The following is a 16,267-nucleotide window of genomic DNA, read 5'->3' on the forward strand; positions in this document are numbered from 1 at the left end:
ATTAAGCAGGGCAGATGGTACACAACACCAAACACCAAGCGACACTGTAAACAGCTAGACGGAAATGGAGAGCCAGTCACACCACCACAGACAGAACTACCTTCAAGGCTGCGCTCAGATGCTATAACCAGGAAATAAGAGCCGCCCATTAAAAAAACCTAGTGGACCGCATCAAAGGAAGTTCCAACAGCTATAAAGAGATTTTCTTGATCATTCAGGATTTCACTTCACCCTTAGCCACTGTCAACAACATCGCTGCCTCCCAACAACTGTGCGACAACCTATCCCACTTCTACCACAGAAAAATTGCAAATATCTACAACAACTTCACACACCCACCCAACCTCAGATAACTTTTTGCTAACATACCCACCACCAACCAAGACAACCACCTGACCAAATGGCCAACACTCACTGGAAATGAGACAGCAATCATGTGGACCATCAACTCGGGCCACAACAGACCATGCCCCCAGACCATCTACAACCTGGAACATCACTGAACAGCACCCCCTGACAAACATCAACACCTCTACAACATCTGCCACTTTTCTGGATGAATGAAAACTGGCAGGAATCAACGACCTGCTCAAGAAGCCCACAGTCGACCAGAATCAATTGTTACACTTTTGGCCCATCTCCCTGCTCCCATATCCAGCCAAAGTGATTGATAGGCCATCAACAAGCAACTTCCAAGCCACCTCGAACTTCACCATCTTCTAGAAAACACTCAATCAGGATTCAGAAAGAAGCACAGCATCAAAACAGCACTCATAGTGGCCACCAACAGCATTCGAATCATCCTTGACCGAGGAGAAACAGGAGCCATCATCCTGCTAGATCTCTCTGCGTCCTTCAACACTGTCTCACACCCTTATAAGAAGACTCTACACCAGGGGTACTCACAAACTTTCTCTCGGGGGCCAAATTTACAGTGTGGTTTGTGGCCGAGGGCCGCACCGGTGAGGGCGGGGGCAGTGGGGGAGGGGGCGGGGCTAGAGCAAAAAAAAAAACTGTGACCATGAGGTTGAACACAGGCCCCTGCAGCAGACGCCTTCGTCCACTGAGCCACCAGACCCGGCATTCACATATCTCTATCTATCTATCTGTCTGTCTATCTATCTATCTATCTATCTATCTATCTATCTATCTATCTATCTATCTATCTATCTATCTATCTATCTAGCTCGGTCTCCCTCCCTCCCTCTATCACTCTCCCTCTATCATTCTCCCTCTCTCTGTCTCCCTCTCTCTGTCTCCCTCCCTCTCTCTGTCTCCCTCCCTCCCTCCCTGTCTCAATCACTTTGTTTGTCTCTCTGTCTCCCTCTCTCTCTGTCTCCCTCCCTCTCTCCCTCCCTCTCCCTGTCTCCCTCCCTCTCCCTGTCTCTCTTCCTCTATCTCTCTCTCTCTCCCTCTGCCTCACTCACTGTGTTTGTCTCCCTCACTCTCTGTCTCCCTCCCTCCCCCTGTCTCCCTCCTTCCCTCCCTCTATCTCCCTCCCTCTCTGTCTCCCTCCCTCTCCCTCTCTCTCCTTCCCTCTCTCTCTCCCTCTCTCTATCTCTCTCCCTCTCTCTCAATCAGTTTGTCTCCCTTTCTCTCTGTCTCCGTCCCTCTCCATCTGTTCTCCCTCTGTCCCCCTCCCTCCCTCTGTCCCCCTCCCTCCCTCTGTCTCCGTCCCTCTCCCAACTTGTCTGTCTCTCTCACGCTGTCTCTCCCTCCACATTTGCTATACACTTTTCAATTCTGGTTAATTCCCAGCAGTCAATCATAATGGCCTAAACACAAGGACCTTTTCAACCATTAGGAATAGGGCTACGTTTTAGAAGCCTTCTAATTGGCTGCTTGCAGTTAATCACAGCAGGCATTACTTTAACTGTCCATGAAACATGTGGGACAGTTATTTTTGCAGCCGTCGGTGGCACGCGGCTGAATTACAGCATGTAGTTTGCCCTTCTCTTTTTAGGAGGTTGCGGAAACAAGTAGATCACATAAAAATAGAGGATTTGCACTGTGAGTCCCATCTGCATTCTGTATGCTAACAGACTCAGGGTATCAGCTGGTATGACATCACATGAAAGCTGGCATGACAGTGACATCATAGAAAATCAAATTGCACCCATGGCACAAGTGAATGAGCTTTGAACACTGTAGAAAAAAATAATGCCACTAATACAGTATGAGTTAGCAATACCAGCAGCAGCTGCAAGCCATGCGTTTCAAAACACTCGCCAGTACTAAGAGGGTTGTTCAGACTCTCTGCTTCAGTAGCTGGAATTTACTTACTCTCTGTCTCCCTCCCTCTCCATCTGTTTTCCCTCTGTCCCCCTCCCTCCCTCTGTCCCCCTCCCTCTCCCAACTTGTCTGTCTCTCTCACGCTGTCTCTCCCTCCCTGTCTCCTGCTCTGTCTTCCCTCTCTCCCTCCCGCGTTAAACTCACCTGCTGCTCTCACTAGCTGCTAATTCAAAGTTCTCACGTACACATACAAAGCTCTGCACAGCACAGGAACAGTATACTTGAACAACTGCATAAACATTCACAAACACACAAAACAAATACGCTTTGCTCCGCCACAGTCTCACTTGTACATATTCCCCGCATCTGCAAAAGCAAAAATCACACTCAAGACATGGAACAACCCCACTCTCGCCTGATGCAGGTGAGAGTGGGGGGGGGCGTGGTGGCGGCCGACGGACGACTTGCTCTTGAGGGGTGAGAGGATGGTGATAGTCGACAGACACAACTTGCTCACCTCCGCTACCCCCAAAAACAGTGCTGCTGGAGCAGACCGCCGCTCCCCACTACGCCTCCCATCTAGGCCACTGGCTCTTAATAGGCTTATCTATCAGTCTAAAGGATTTCTTAGAATCTACTGAATTGTGAAATGGGAACGAAAGTTTACTCGCAGTCTTTCTGGAGTAAATGATTGTATCGTTGTTTCATAATAACACTAGCATATAATAATTCAAAAGTTAAAAGCAATTCAATGAAAAGCATGTGGGTAAAATAGTGCCACCAATTCATAATTATGGAAATATTATACATGTAATCACATAACTTACTACCGCACAAAGAGTGATTGTGTGACTGCATACAAAATTCCAAAAAGTGAAGTTTTTAACTTGTACCTTTGAAAGGCCGCTTTCCAAAAACCGTTTCCCACGCAACGAGCGAACCTCCAGGGGACTGTCTACAGCGCAAAACAGCTTTTTAAAATGTCAGGCCTCCGTAAAATCTAAAATACGAAGAAAAAAGTGAAAAATCAGTGTTTTGTGTCCACTCCCCCCACATGAAGATACATTTAAGGTAAACTATGCTCTCCAAAAAAAAATATATATATTGTTTATGGCCAACTGTTAAGAATAACTGTCAAAAAAACATATGGAGTTCTGATTACCAATATTACCGTGATATGTTTCCGTAGTTCTGCGGAAGCAATATATGTTGCTTCATGATGTCTTCATCTTATACATCAGCTAAGGATATTTTTTGTGGCATCCCTCATACTTTTTTTTAAATGCATATGATCTTTTCAGCTCTGATGCCCATCTCTACTAAAATGAGTGCGACTTGGCCAAGTCTATTTTCCGGTACATAAATGGGATGAAATATGATTAAAAGTAAATACAGAGTGACGTATATATAGGCAACTACCTCTGCCGGTTGATGCATCATTTGAAGTGAATACAGAGAAACGTGTTTTGGTCTAGCCAAGAAACAGCTTCATCTCTCCCTGACACAGAAAAAGGGGCAAATGGTTCACCCTCTTGAGGCATTGGCTGCAATCAGCCCACAACATCAAGCGCCCACTGGCCCACTGATCTGACGATGAAGGCGCACACGAACGAGATGTGGGCGGAGTAGCGTTTCATGTGCAATTTTTGTCAGGACTTCAGGTTTCATGAGTGCTATGCAACGGCAGGTGTCAAACGGGGACTTTCATACTGAGATCCGCAGACTCAACATGTTCAACGTGTGTTGGCACGAATAAGTTTCCTTGAGTGCGTTTCCCACGGGACGGTTTACTACTTTACTTCCTGGGTTCCGCAAGTCACGCAGTAACCGTTGGCAGTGAAGCAAAACATGTGCACCTCCAACTGCGCAGTTCCCAGAATACATTTGTGGTTGAACCATCCTTCCAAGGAGAGAAAGTTACACAGCCGGAGTAAGCATAGGGAAAACAGGCATAGAGATGGTGTCAATGCTAGATTTCTCCCAAGATAACACTTGACTGATATAAATTACGCACAGGCCTAATTGGGCTTGTTTGATATAACATTTAATTTATGGAACTAGTACCCTTAAGAAGTGCTTCTGTGGCAATGCATGGACACTGCCCATTGCAATGCATAGCATTCGGAGCATCCATGTATTGAAATGGAGGGTACTTTGATACCCTTTACACACATTTCCTTCAACATCTTGTACTGGAGATGAAATAAGGTGATATTGTAATATTGCATACATTAACTCTAATGGATTCTACTATCCTCAGGGTGGAAGCCATGACTGCATTAAATATTATCTTCTGTGATGACCACAAGAAATATACATTTGTTCACTTTCTGATAGCGTTGAGAGAATAAGGTAATTTCAGTTTATAACTTTCTGTCATTATAGGAACAGAGGAGAGTCCAGCAATATCACTACATAAGTAATTAATGAGAGAAGCCACCTCAATCTTTTGTCTATGTCTATGCTATCCGCTTTTCCGCTACATCCAAAGTGTTCCTACTATCCCCTAAGTTGTATCTGCTAAAATTGGAAGCACGAAGCAGACACCTGATTCAACTCCTGCTGGTGCGTCACTCGTCGTTCGCTGCACAGGCACAAGCACTCTCACACACAGCAGATTTACAACAAGCATTGGCATAGCCAATAGGTCTCGCCCTTTGGGACCCTATAAGTGTTTAGCCATGCAACAGTTGCATAACTAAACACTTATAAGGTCCCAAAAGCGAGACTTATTGGCTATGCCAATGCTTGTTTTAACTGCTGCAATCTATTGAAGCCTCACGGAGAACATCAAAGCGGCCGTGCGGCCGGCCGCGAAAGTGATCGCGATCAAACATCAAAGCGGCGGCGCGGCCGCGAAAGTGAAAGTAATCGCGGTAAAGCACGAAGTGCGCGCCCGCGCACATGCACTGTAGCTCCAGGCTGACCTGGTAGCACTTTTTGGAGCCCTCACAAAATGTCTCGCCAGACCAACGCATGAGCTGGGTCAGGCGAGACCTAAAAAACGACTGAGTCTGAGCAGTGTGAGAGACTGCATGTACCACTCATCATGCCAGACATTATTAGTTGCATTAGGGCACATGGGCACGATGAATGTGTTCTCTTGTCTCATTCGGAAGCCGTGAAACAATTAAGTTCAATATAATAACTGTCATGCAGTCCTCCTGGGTCATCTCTGTTGTTCTCAGTGTTGGAGGAGAACAATTTGAAGTGATATATTCGGTTTAATTGGCAGAGAAGGGAGGAGGCCACGTGCTCTTTGCCATGGTTTCGCCCTGGTGATCTGCATTAGCGACGGACTGGGTCTGGGAATGACTACATTTCATAATAACAATTATCAAATAAATAAATAAATAAAGTATATATGTACGGGTTTCCCTTTTCCACTTCAAATATTTTGTATTTAGATTTACAATCATTGTTCCCCCTTCTCCTACTACTCTACGTCCTGGTGGTTACTTTATAAGGTGGATTAACTATGAGCAGATTTTTAAAAACAAACAAACAGACAAATCCAGTTATACTCTGACATTTGAAATCTGGGTTAGAGAAAACCAGAAAAAGCTCATTACACTGTATATTTTTAGGTCTGCACTAGAGACAGTTTTTCATTGCACTTACACAAATAAGGGACAAAAGGTCAGACCCTTCACATTTGGTTGCTGTCAGTCATGTTCATTGGTTGACTGAACTGCATGCGTGGCACATAGAAAGAACTATGCAAGTGCCCGGCATTGGGACATAGGGGCATTGCATAGGTGGAAAAGTAAAGAATCCCCCTCAGGAGCACATCTACTGCAATGCCTGGACAATGGAGCATCCATGCATTGCAATGGAGGACACCTTGAAACGCCTATTGGGAAGGGCTTTCACTTTTGTGAATCGGCCCAGGAGCACTGATTGAGAGAGGGGTTCAGGCCCCAACTGACACTGTGTGCGCACAGCACAGTGCACAGAAGAATGAAGCTTCCTTCTCCTCTGTCCCTTAACCACTGCCTGCACTCATGCATTCTCTCACCACAGACAATGCCAGTATCTTCCTCAGCAACCTTTCCTGAGCCTCTGTCACATTATGAATTCTGTTCATGGCCTGACCCTTCTCCTGTTTCCCATTTGCCACTTTCCCTGGTCAAAGTTTTCTGTCATCTCACAACCATGAAAGGCAAAACATGCACAGCCACGGCAGAAAGGAACAGGGATATTAGTATTCTTCTTAAATGGCATTCAGTCTCCAGTCTTCTCCTATGGGGCTCCATTCACTACTTTGCCTTATACATTGGAAAAGCACAGTCAAATGTTATTCTATTTTCAATTAATGGGTGATTGCCAAGATGAACTGTCAGCCTCTGAATCAGTCAATAAATCAAAATTTCGAGAGTGTGGCACTGTCACCTCCTGAGGGTATCTGGGTGCTAGGATGCAAGGTCTCCATCGAAAAGCCAGGTCTGGAAGAAACGGTGGGAAAATGGAAGAAATGAGCAGAAAAGGCAAACCAGAGGGCAGAAAAATGAGTGAGCAGAAAAGGCAGAACAGAGGGCAAAAAACAAGCAGAAAGGCCAAACAGAGGGCTGCAAAATGAGCAGAAGAGGTAAAACAGAGGACAGAAAAATGAGTGAGCAGAAAAGGCAGAACAGAGGGCAAAAAACAAGCAGAAAAAGCCAGAGGGTAGAAAAATTAACAGAAAGGGCAAAGCAGAGGGCAGAAAAACAATCAGAAAAGGCAAAACAGAGGGCTGAAAAATGAGCAGAAGAGGCAAAACAGAGGACAGAAAAATGAGTGAGGAGAAAAGGCAGAACAGAGGGCAAAAAACAAGCAGAAAGGCCAAACAGCGGGCCAAAAAATGAGCAGAAAAGGCCAAACAGAGGGCAGGAAAATGAGCTGAAAAGGCAAAACAGAGGAGAAGAGGGCAAAACAGAGGGCAAAAAAACAAGCAGACAAGGCAGAACAGGGCAGAAAAATTAGCAGGAAAAGGCAAAGCAAAGGGAAGAAAAATTAGCAGAAAGGGCAAAATATCAAGAAGCACGCAGAGCAGGCACAAACAGAGGGCAGCAGGTAAACAGGCAGTATAGGGTAGCAGACAGCAGGCAAGCTGGACAGGAGAACTGACACAGGGGGAGCTGGCCAAGGATTTGGTCAATGGGGTCACGCTATGGCCTACATTAAGTAGGTCCTGAGGCATGTTGAGGCGCTGGGTGATGGGATGAGGGAAACTGAGGCTGGAAGAAGAAACAGGCAGAAAAAAGAAAGACCGAGGGCAGAAAAAGGAGCAGAAATGGCAAAACAGAGGGCAGAAAAAGGAGCAGAAAAGACAAATCAGAGGGCAGGAAAGGCAAAACAGAGCAGAAGCGAGCAAAACAGAGGGCAGAAAAACAATGAGAAAAGGCAAGACAAAGGGCAGAAAAACAAGCAGAAAAAGGCAAACCAAAGGGCAGAAAAATGAGCACAAATGCCAAAACAGAGCAAGAAACAAGCAGAAGTAGCACAAACAGAGGGTAGCCGGGAAACAGGCAGCAGACTGCAGACAAGCCGGACAGGAGAACTGTCGCAGGGGGATGTTGGCACAAGGAAGTGCTTCAATGAATGAATCAATCAATTAATGTTTGGATAAATAGAGTGACTATGTTAACTGAATCATCTCAAGGCCCCCTTCTGGTTATCTGGTGTATGAATACATGGCTGAATGATTAGACTTGAGCTAACTAAATCCCGTCAAACCACATCCTGGCAAGATTAGCAGTCAATATTACGGTGTGTAGAGAATAACTGTTAAATAAACTGTTTGGCATCACTTAGTGCTCACTAATAGAATTCATTAACAGTCACTCCATTTCCTAATAACATTCACCCACACCCAAATGGTATCATCCTTTCTAACACAAGCTGGACACACACTAGTCAACAGCACACACCAGCGCAAGTTAAATCGTTGTTTGCTCACCACTTCTGAAACCACTCAACTTTATACTTACAATCACCGATGTTTTACCATGTGTGTGTATTGACTGCAATATTTAGTCATACCACCAAGTTATTAACATACATATACCTATCTAATTTCAATACCGCTGACACATTTTGCTAACTAAAATAACCCCACCCATACATTTGCCATGCCACCTATTAACCAATCTTAATCAAGGTGAGAATCCAGCCAGGATTAAGGCTGTCTGATAAATTGCAGATCTCTGCCGAAGCATGCAGAGGATATATGGCTCCTGCTAGTTAATAAGGACTGGGATGCCGTTTTCCTTACTGAAACATGGCTGAACTTAGATTCTGTGGCATCAATAGCCCTAGCCATCTCCAGTGGCTTTAAGCTGTGCCATGCCAATAGGGAGAGTGGAAAAAGAGGGGGGTGGGGGGAGTTGGCATTATTTTTAAAGACTCCTGGGTTCGAGCAGCCTCAGGTCCTCTGAATCTGAAGGGGATAGAGGGTCTGAACTTCTGCTTGCAAATTGATCCGCCAACCTCCTTTTTTGGCATCCTTGTTAATAGGCCACCGGACTGCGCTCCTAAGATCATCCAGGAGTTAAGCAATTATATTACTCAGAAATCAATAATATATGCTAATTTCACTGTTCTAGGGGCCTTTAATTTACATGTTAATGATGCTACCTGTACCCTAGCAGCTCAGCTCGTATTGTCTTTAGGGGGGGGAACCTCATCCAATATGTTTTAGCCCCGACACATAAAGCTGGTCACACTCTGGATCTTATATTTTCCAACATAGCCTCGATTAGCACACTACCCCGATTAAATTAACTTGGTCAGACCACTATCTGATTCCATTTTGTTTTAGGGTGGACAGACTTGGCCAGAAGAGAGGCAACCAAATCTATATTAAACGTAGCTGGAAAAACCTGACAGTGGAGATGTTGGACCCCATCCTACAGGCCAGCCAACCACTATTTTCAGCTGACCCTAGTAAAGATGCCGTGGCTTTTAATCACTGGATCTCGACAGCTGTTAACTCTGCGGCTCCAGCCAGATCTGCCAGATCAGCAAGGTTTGCTCCTTCTGCCCCGTGGTTAACGGAGGCACTTAGGTCGGCAAAGAGCAAGTGTAAAAGACTGGAACATCAGTGGAGAGCAGGTTACAGTGAGTCGGCCAAGGCCACCTATAGAACAGCTTTGAAAGAATTTCACAGCCGTATTAGGGCAGCTAGGAGGGAATTCATGACCGACTGCATCTACAAGACCGATAATTCTACTAAGGAGGTGTTTAAAGTGGTCCAGTCCTTCCTTAAACCTAGTGCCATAGAGATTGCAGTTGAGCCATCTCTTGCTCTGTGCGAATATAGCTCCGATTTCTTCGACAATAAAATTCGGGAGGTATATAAATCATTCTCTGTCTCGGTGGAGACAGAGAAATGTGACAAGAGAGAAGTGCAAGCTACTGAATGGTCTCTTACAGTGTTCACTATTATTTTGCAACAGGATGCCTTGGCAGAAATTTTGAAATGTAAATCAGGGGCACCTGATGGTTCTTGCCCCCCTAAATTATGGAAGGGAATGGCTCATTCCCTATCATACACTCTGTCGTGTATCTGGAATGCCTCCCTGTCATCTGGCATCTTTCAGGATATTTGGAAACATGCCACTCTCCTCCTGCTGAGGAAAAACCCAGCGGGGCTCCAGGGGATCTGACCAATTATAGGCCCATCTCCCTGCTAGCAGCTCTGGCTAAGATGCTGGAAAAACTGGTGCAGAGGCAGCTGACCTGTTTTATTGAAAGGGAGGGTCTCTTACATGACACTCAATCTGGTTTTAGGGCAGGTTTTAGTACAGAGACAGCTCTCTTGGAGGTGGCTGAGGTGGTAAGACAGGCAGCTGACTCAGGGGCATCCACGATGTTGGTGCTCCTGGATTTGTCAGCGGCATTCAACACCGTCAACCATTTCCTGCTGGCTGGGAGACTGCGGGAACTGGGGATTGGTGGTATGGTTTTGGCCTGGCTGAAATCCTATTTGGGTAATCGCACACAGAAGGTTGCTCTCCAACCATTTCTGTCCAAACCAAAACAGCTCTGGTGCGGAGTTCCCCAGGGGTCAGCCTTGAGCCCCCTTTTGTTCAATCTGTACCTGGCCCCATTGTTCTCTCTGATAGCCAACTTGGGGGTCAAAGCGATCTCCTACGCAGATGACACCCAGTTGGTCTTCACCTTCAAAGAGCAGACCGAGGCCACTTTCAAGAATGTCAAGGGATGCTTAAGAGACATTGCGCTATGGATGAACTGTAACAAACTTAAGCTGAATGCGGGTAAGACAGAGGTGCTGTTTATTGGTAAAGAACCACCCCCGGCTCCAGGCCTTTGGTGGCCTACAGAAATGGACCCTCCCCCTTCCCCGGCAGTTGTATAAAAAACCTAGGAGTGAAGTGTGAGGCTGACCTTTCATTCTCAGCACAGATACATCAGGTGACAGCTACCTGCTTCTGCAAATTGAGGAATTTAAGAAATTCCTGCATTTGCTGCCAGAGGAATGCTGGAAAAGCATAGTACATGCCTTAGTGACATCTAGGCTGGACTATGCTAATGGCCTCTATCGGGGCCAACCAAAGTATTTGATCAAGCGCCTGCAGATGGTGTAAAATGCGGCTGCGAGTCTGATTAGGCGAGAAATTTTTCGCGAACATGTCTCTCCGCAATTAAAAGCACTTCACTGGCTCCGAATAGCCAGGAGAATTGAATTCAAGGCCCTGACACTGGCATTCTGAGCTATTCATGGAACATGCCCGAACTATCTAAAACAAAGATTACGTGGATATAAGCAGGCTAGATCTCCGAGGTCCAACTCACAATTTTTACTGTGTATTCCCCGCTTCAAGAAAGCACGCATGGGGGGCAGATCCTTTACGCTTGGAGCAGCAAAACTGTGGAATTCTCTGCCAAATAACTTCTGTTCCATAGAAACTGAAACCCTCTTTAGTAAAACGATTCAAACCTGGCTCTTTGCGGTGGACTAGTGTCCGGAGAACGGGTTTCTTTTTCCTTCTGCTACTGCACTACTGATCTCTTCAGCGCCGGGACACCTCTGTTTGAGGTAGCTATTGTGCTTTACAAGTGTCCGTATTATTATTATTATTATTATTATTAACCCAGATGCTCACACCACAAAATGAATCATTGATATCACTCGGCTTCTAGCAACACAACTCAGCAAAGCCATCCACCCACATACTCACACCAACAGCCACCAATCACAAAAATGTTTGCTTGTGCTCTTTTCTCACCATCAATGTTTTATAAAAATCACTTAATCTCAACATCAATGACATAGTTCACAATATTACTCACTTGCCACCTTACACATTCCCCCTGGAAAACATTTGTAGCATTATTTGGCCCCAATCCCCAGCATGCTGCTTATATCATTACTCACCTTGGGTCAGGCCTTTCCATCTCATGGTTGTTGACGTTTGGCTATGCTGTATGGGGGCTTCATGTGTGACAAGTGTGGGGCTTTGGGCATACATTTTATAGGAGTGGAAACTTGAGAGATCTGCATTAACTGAATATTGATTTGCCATATGAGGACTGAGCCTATAATAAAAGTGGAATACCAGATGAGGGATTGTTCTAATGCCTGCAGGTCTGTGTGGCTGCTGTCTAAAGCTTCCGACTGTCTGGTCGCTCACTCATTATCGCATTTCCCCATGTCTCCCTGTGCCCATGTTTGAAGATCCACACATATCACAATTTACATCACCTTTGAAAGGTACAAGTATGTTGATGTAAAACCAGCCTCAACCCCTATTTAGAAAGTCAGGAAGAAAATAGACAGGGATTTAGGGCTAAAATGCAAAGTAACAACGAAAGAGGAAGGGCAATAACACGACTGATCCCCTCGAGGGAAATTGTGTAAACCAACGAAGTCAGTGTAAATCTCAAAGAATGCACTTACCATCCGTAGAAGCACCAGTCTCCAAGGTCAGAGCCTACCCAAATTATAGGGAGGAAAACAGACCTGCGGAGGTAATACAGATTTTGTATGAAAAGCCCTCACTCACCAACCTGGTTGGTGACATGCTTCATCATCGGGCCCCACCGGGCATGGCCGAGTGCCATCCCAGTGTGCTACAACGCCAGGTTACTGCGGAGCGGGATTGTGTGTGGTGATAGTGAATTTAAAATTCCCAATTGAGTCAAAAAAAGTATTTTATTCGTTTTGCTAATTGGAAAATTAAAACATAATAAAAAGGAGTGATGGTCAAAAAAATAACAGACCGGATTCACTCCGTGGCGGTCAACATGTTTCTGCCTTTATGTGTAGTTTACAGGCTTTCTTCAGGACCAGAGTGGAAGTGTGGGTGCCCCGGTGGTGTGAACGCACTAAGGTTCACCCTCCCGTGGGCTGCTGTGTGAAAAATAATATAAAACACAGGGAAAAATCCGCCAAAAACTATAATGGTGGAGAGAAACGAGTTTATTTGTGAGGCTAGACTGTTCGTCGCCTCAGGGATCCCGGGGGAGAGGTGCGAGCAAATATGGCACACCGCCCTCGCTGCTCGGCACCCGTTAGGAACCTACACCGCCTCAAGCCACCGGTGGCTTGAGGCGGTGTAGGTTCCTAACGGGTGCCGAGCAGCGAGGGCGGTGTGCCATATTTGCTCGCACCTCTCCCCCGGGATCCCTGAGGCGACGAACAGTCTAGCCTCACAAATAAACTCGTTTCTCTCCACCATTATAGTTTTTGGCGGATTTTTCCCTGTGTTTTATATTATTTTTCACACAGCAGCCCACGGGAGGGTGAACCTTAGTGCGTTCACACCACCGGGGCACCCACACTTCCACTCTGGTCCTGAAGAAAGCCTGTAAACTACACATAAAGGCAGAAACATGTTGACCGCCACGGAGTGAATCCGGTCTGTTATTTTTTTGACCATCACTCCTTTTTATTATGTTTTAATTTTCCAATTAGCAAAACGAATAAAATACTTTTTTTGACTCAATTGGGAATTTTAAATTCACTATCACCACACACAATCCCGCTCCGCAGTAACCTGGCGTTGTAGCACACTGGGATGGCACTCGGCCATGCCCGGTGGGGCCCGATGATGAAGCATGTCACCAACCAGGTTGGTGAGTGAGGGCTTTTCATACAAAATCTGTATTACCTCCGCAGGTCTGTTTTCCTCCCTATAATTTGGGTAGGCTCTGACCTTGGAGACTGGTGCTTCTACGGATGGTAAGTGCATTCTTTGAGATTTACACTGACTTCGTTGGTTTACACAGGGATTTAGGGCTTTCATAAACTTTAAAAGATATAAATGAGATCAAAGCGACCACGGAAAGGAGTTTCATTGAAGAAATGTAGCAACTAAAAAAGCTCTACCGCCAATGGTGGAAAGGAGAACTGAGGCACCCTACATGGAAAAAGAATTCTCAGACCGATGGCAGCAACTCGGTTTATAGAAACTGAAACATTGGGACAGAGGCAGAGAGTGGAAGTCAAAAGGGACTTTATGGACTAGAACAGATTCTAATACCAGTCTTAGTTTCAAAGGGATCCGGTGAAGGGAAGCTAAGACAGGACAGATACGGGCAGATCTCTTAAGTTTAAGTGTAAAACTAGCTGTCCAGTTTTGAATTAATTACAGCTTATACAAGGCCAGTGGTGACATCGCAGGACAAATATCACCAGAGAAATCTAAATGAGCTGAAAGAAAGTTTTTCAAAATGTAAACCTTATGTGAAAACGAAAAAAGATTTATGGTCAGTTTCAAAATGCGAAGTTGGACATGCAGGAATTGGAAACAGAATTGATTTGATTCAACAATGCTAACGACAAGCAACATTTTACTTCTGAATTGTTACAAATGGCACTCGTGAAGGTTTGTCTCCCAAGTAGGATGGTCAAGTGGAAGAATCCGAAATGGTCTGAAGAGACACTTCTGTCTTACCCCCCCCCCCCCCCCCCACACACTTATCTTCAGTGCATTCCGCACAAACATGACTTGACATTTTTGCAAACCATGGTGTGAGTTGATAGCACTGAGTATTGTCAGCATACATGAACAATTCCCTCCACCTTCCCCCCAGACCCACCTATGGGAATGCTGGTTTTAGGTTTATAACACTATCATACACTTGGTGAAGAATATAAAATAATTGATTAAAATAAAAAATATATGTGTTGGAGTGCTTGTGTTAAACTCAGCACCTGGACGTTGCTCTGAATCACGTCCCAGTCCTTCAGTTTTTGCTTACTATGCTGCTATAGGTAGGAAACAACCATATGCAAATCTTTCCCTGTACAAACAGCCCATCCCAGGCACTTTCAAGGGCATTTGCAGCCTTGTTTCCTCTCATGATTGCACTTGAAATATTAGAGTCTTTTAAAGATTTCCTTAGTAGCAGTTCTGATTAATACATCATTGCGACAGAATATGTACTTTTGTGCCGAAACTTCTAATCATGATATTAGCTTGGTGGGATATTGCTTCTACATTAGATTTACCTGCTAGAGTGTAAAACGCAACTTTAATTCAGCAACCTTCAACACTCATTGCCAGGACTGGGTTTGACTCAAATAGAGCTATCCAGGCATTTGGTTCATCTTACTAGAAATTCCAGTGGAATCTCTCGCTATAGCCATGCAAGCGATGAGATATCAGCCTTACTCAAGCACGTTCCTTTTCCTGGAATTTTGTCACAGCCTTGGCCTGTGAACTCTTTCCCTGATTCCTATGGAATGAAGATGAGATATTGGGGCGCTCTGCTTCCTGTTTCTCCTCCTTGCTTGCTGTCGGGCTCTCTGTGCCTGTTAGTGCATGTGATAATGGGTTGAAACTCAAGTGGGCACTGCTGCCAACCATGGAGGTGGTTGCCCCACAGAGCTGTGGCTGGTTGTGTACAGGTGAAGTGACAGGCTGTTGGCTGAAGTTCCTTGTCTGGTTTGAAGGGATCAAAGTCTGACAAAAGCTAACCGTAGATTTGCAGAGAGTCTGGTTTATTAATTTCGATGGAGATACTTTATTCATTGTAAATATCTCCAGGAGGAGGTATTGCAAGTCCTCTCTGAGACTTTGGAATCCTGCTCAAGCTCAGCTTGTGGAGCTTGTCTTGGCAAGAAGCCATCTAGAACACCATTTTTTTTACATGTGTTCATTTGATTTTCATCAGAAACAACATAATATAATGCATTAGAAGCTGGTGCTAACATGGTTGGCACTGAAACAATAGAACTGCAGTTCTTCACCTTCTAACTTCTGTGGATGACCACTGAATCATTCCTGGAATCCAGGAGCCCCCAGTGAGGCATCATTGAACCCCGGGACCCCTGAACTAAGCAATGTTTATGATTTAAATCTCAAAACAATACACAAGAATACATCAAACAAATGCTCAAATATTGGAATATTTTGTATAATTTGCAATCAAATATTGAAAACAATTCACATTTCAATTGTGCTGCTTTATTTGTATAGACTTTATTAACTGGAATTTAATATTATTTAATTTTGCAAAATAGTCACTGATCCCTTGAGTAGGCCTCACAGACCCACCGGGGGTCCTCAGACCAGAGGTTAAGAACCACTAATTAAGAACATATATCACGTCACTATATCGAATATTAGCTGTCACGAAACACCCTGCAGCATTTAAAGCTTTTGGTCTTCTTTTTCGCTGCAATATGCAAAGCAGCATACCAAGCCTCATAAAGCACCATTACAGAAAGTAATATAACCCAACAGGGCTACAAGCGGTACAGTTGGGATAGCCATCCCGTCACATCAATGAACACCCCTCACCTCAGCCCAAAGGTTATCAGTTGGCAAGCATTGCCACGCCAAGAGAAGAAAGCCTGCCTCTTAGTCTCTTCATCTAATGCAAGGATCTCCAACGAGTGCTCTCCAGCACCCTCAAGGTAGACCTCAAAGGTGAAGCCAAGCCAATCTCAGTTAGTCTGTTCATATTAAAGAAGGCCACACTTCCCGTTTAAAGACCATTTAGAGCATCCAGCAAAACCAATGCAGGGCCTCACAATAACACTCAACCTTACTCTGTGTTGGCGTATGGGGTCTCCCACATGACC

General features: G+C 45.0%; 1 long non-coding RNA gene across 1 annotated transcript in view; it reads right to left on the reverse strand.

Moving 5' to 3' along the window:
* LOC146865351 (uncharacterized) overlaps positions 1 to 16,267 on the reverse strand; it is a 1,546,523-nt gene that overhangs the window by 209,092 nt on the left and 1,321,164 nt on the right. The window contains exon 7 of the long non-coding RNA XR_014970088.1: positions 3,126 to 3,232. This is a non-coding gene — a long non-coding RNA (uncharacterized LOC146865351). The remainder of the gene's footprint in view (positions 1 to 3,125; positions 3,233 to 16,267) is intronic.

This window comes from Triturus cristatus, chromosome 2_1 (genome assembly GCF_964204655.1).
Source record: "Triturus cristatus chromosome 2_1, aTriCri1.1, whole genome shotgun sequence".
Taxonomy (NCBI): domain Eukaryota; kingdom Metazoa; phylum Chordata; class Amphibia; order Caudata; family Salamandridae; genus Triturus; species Triturus cristatus.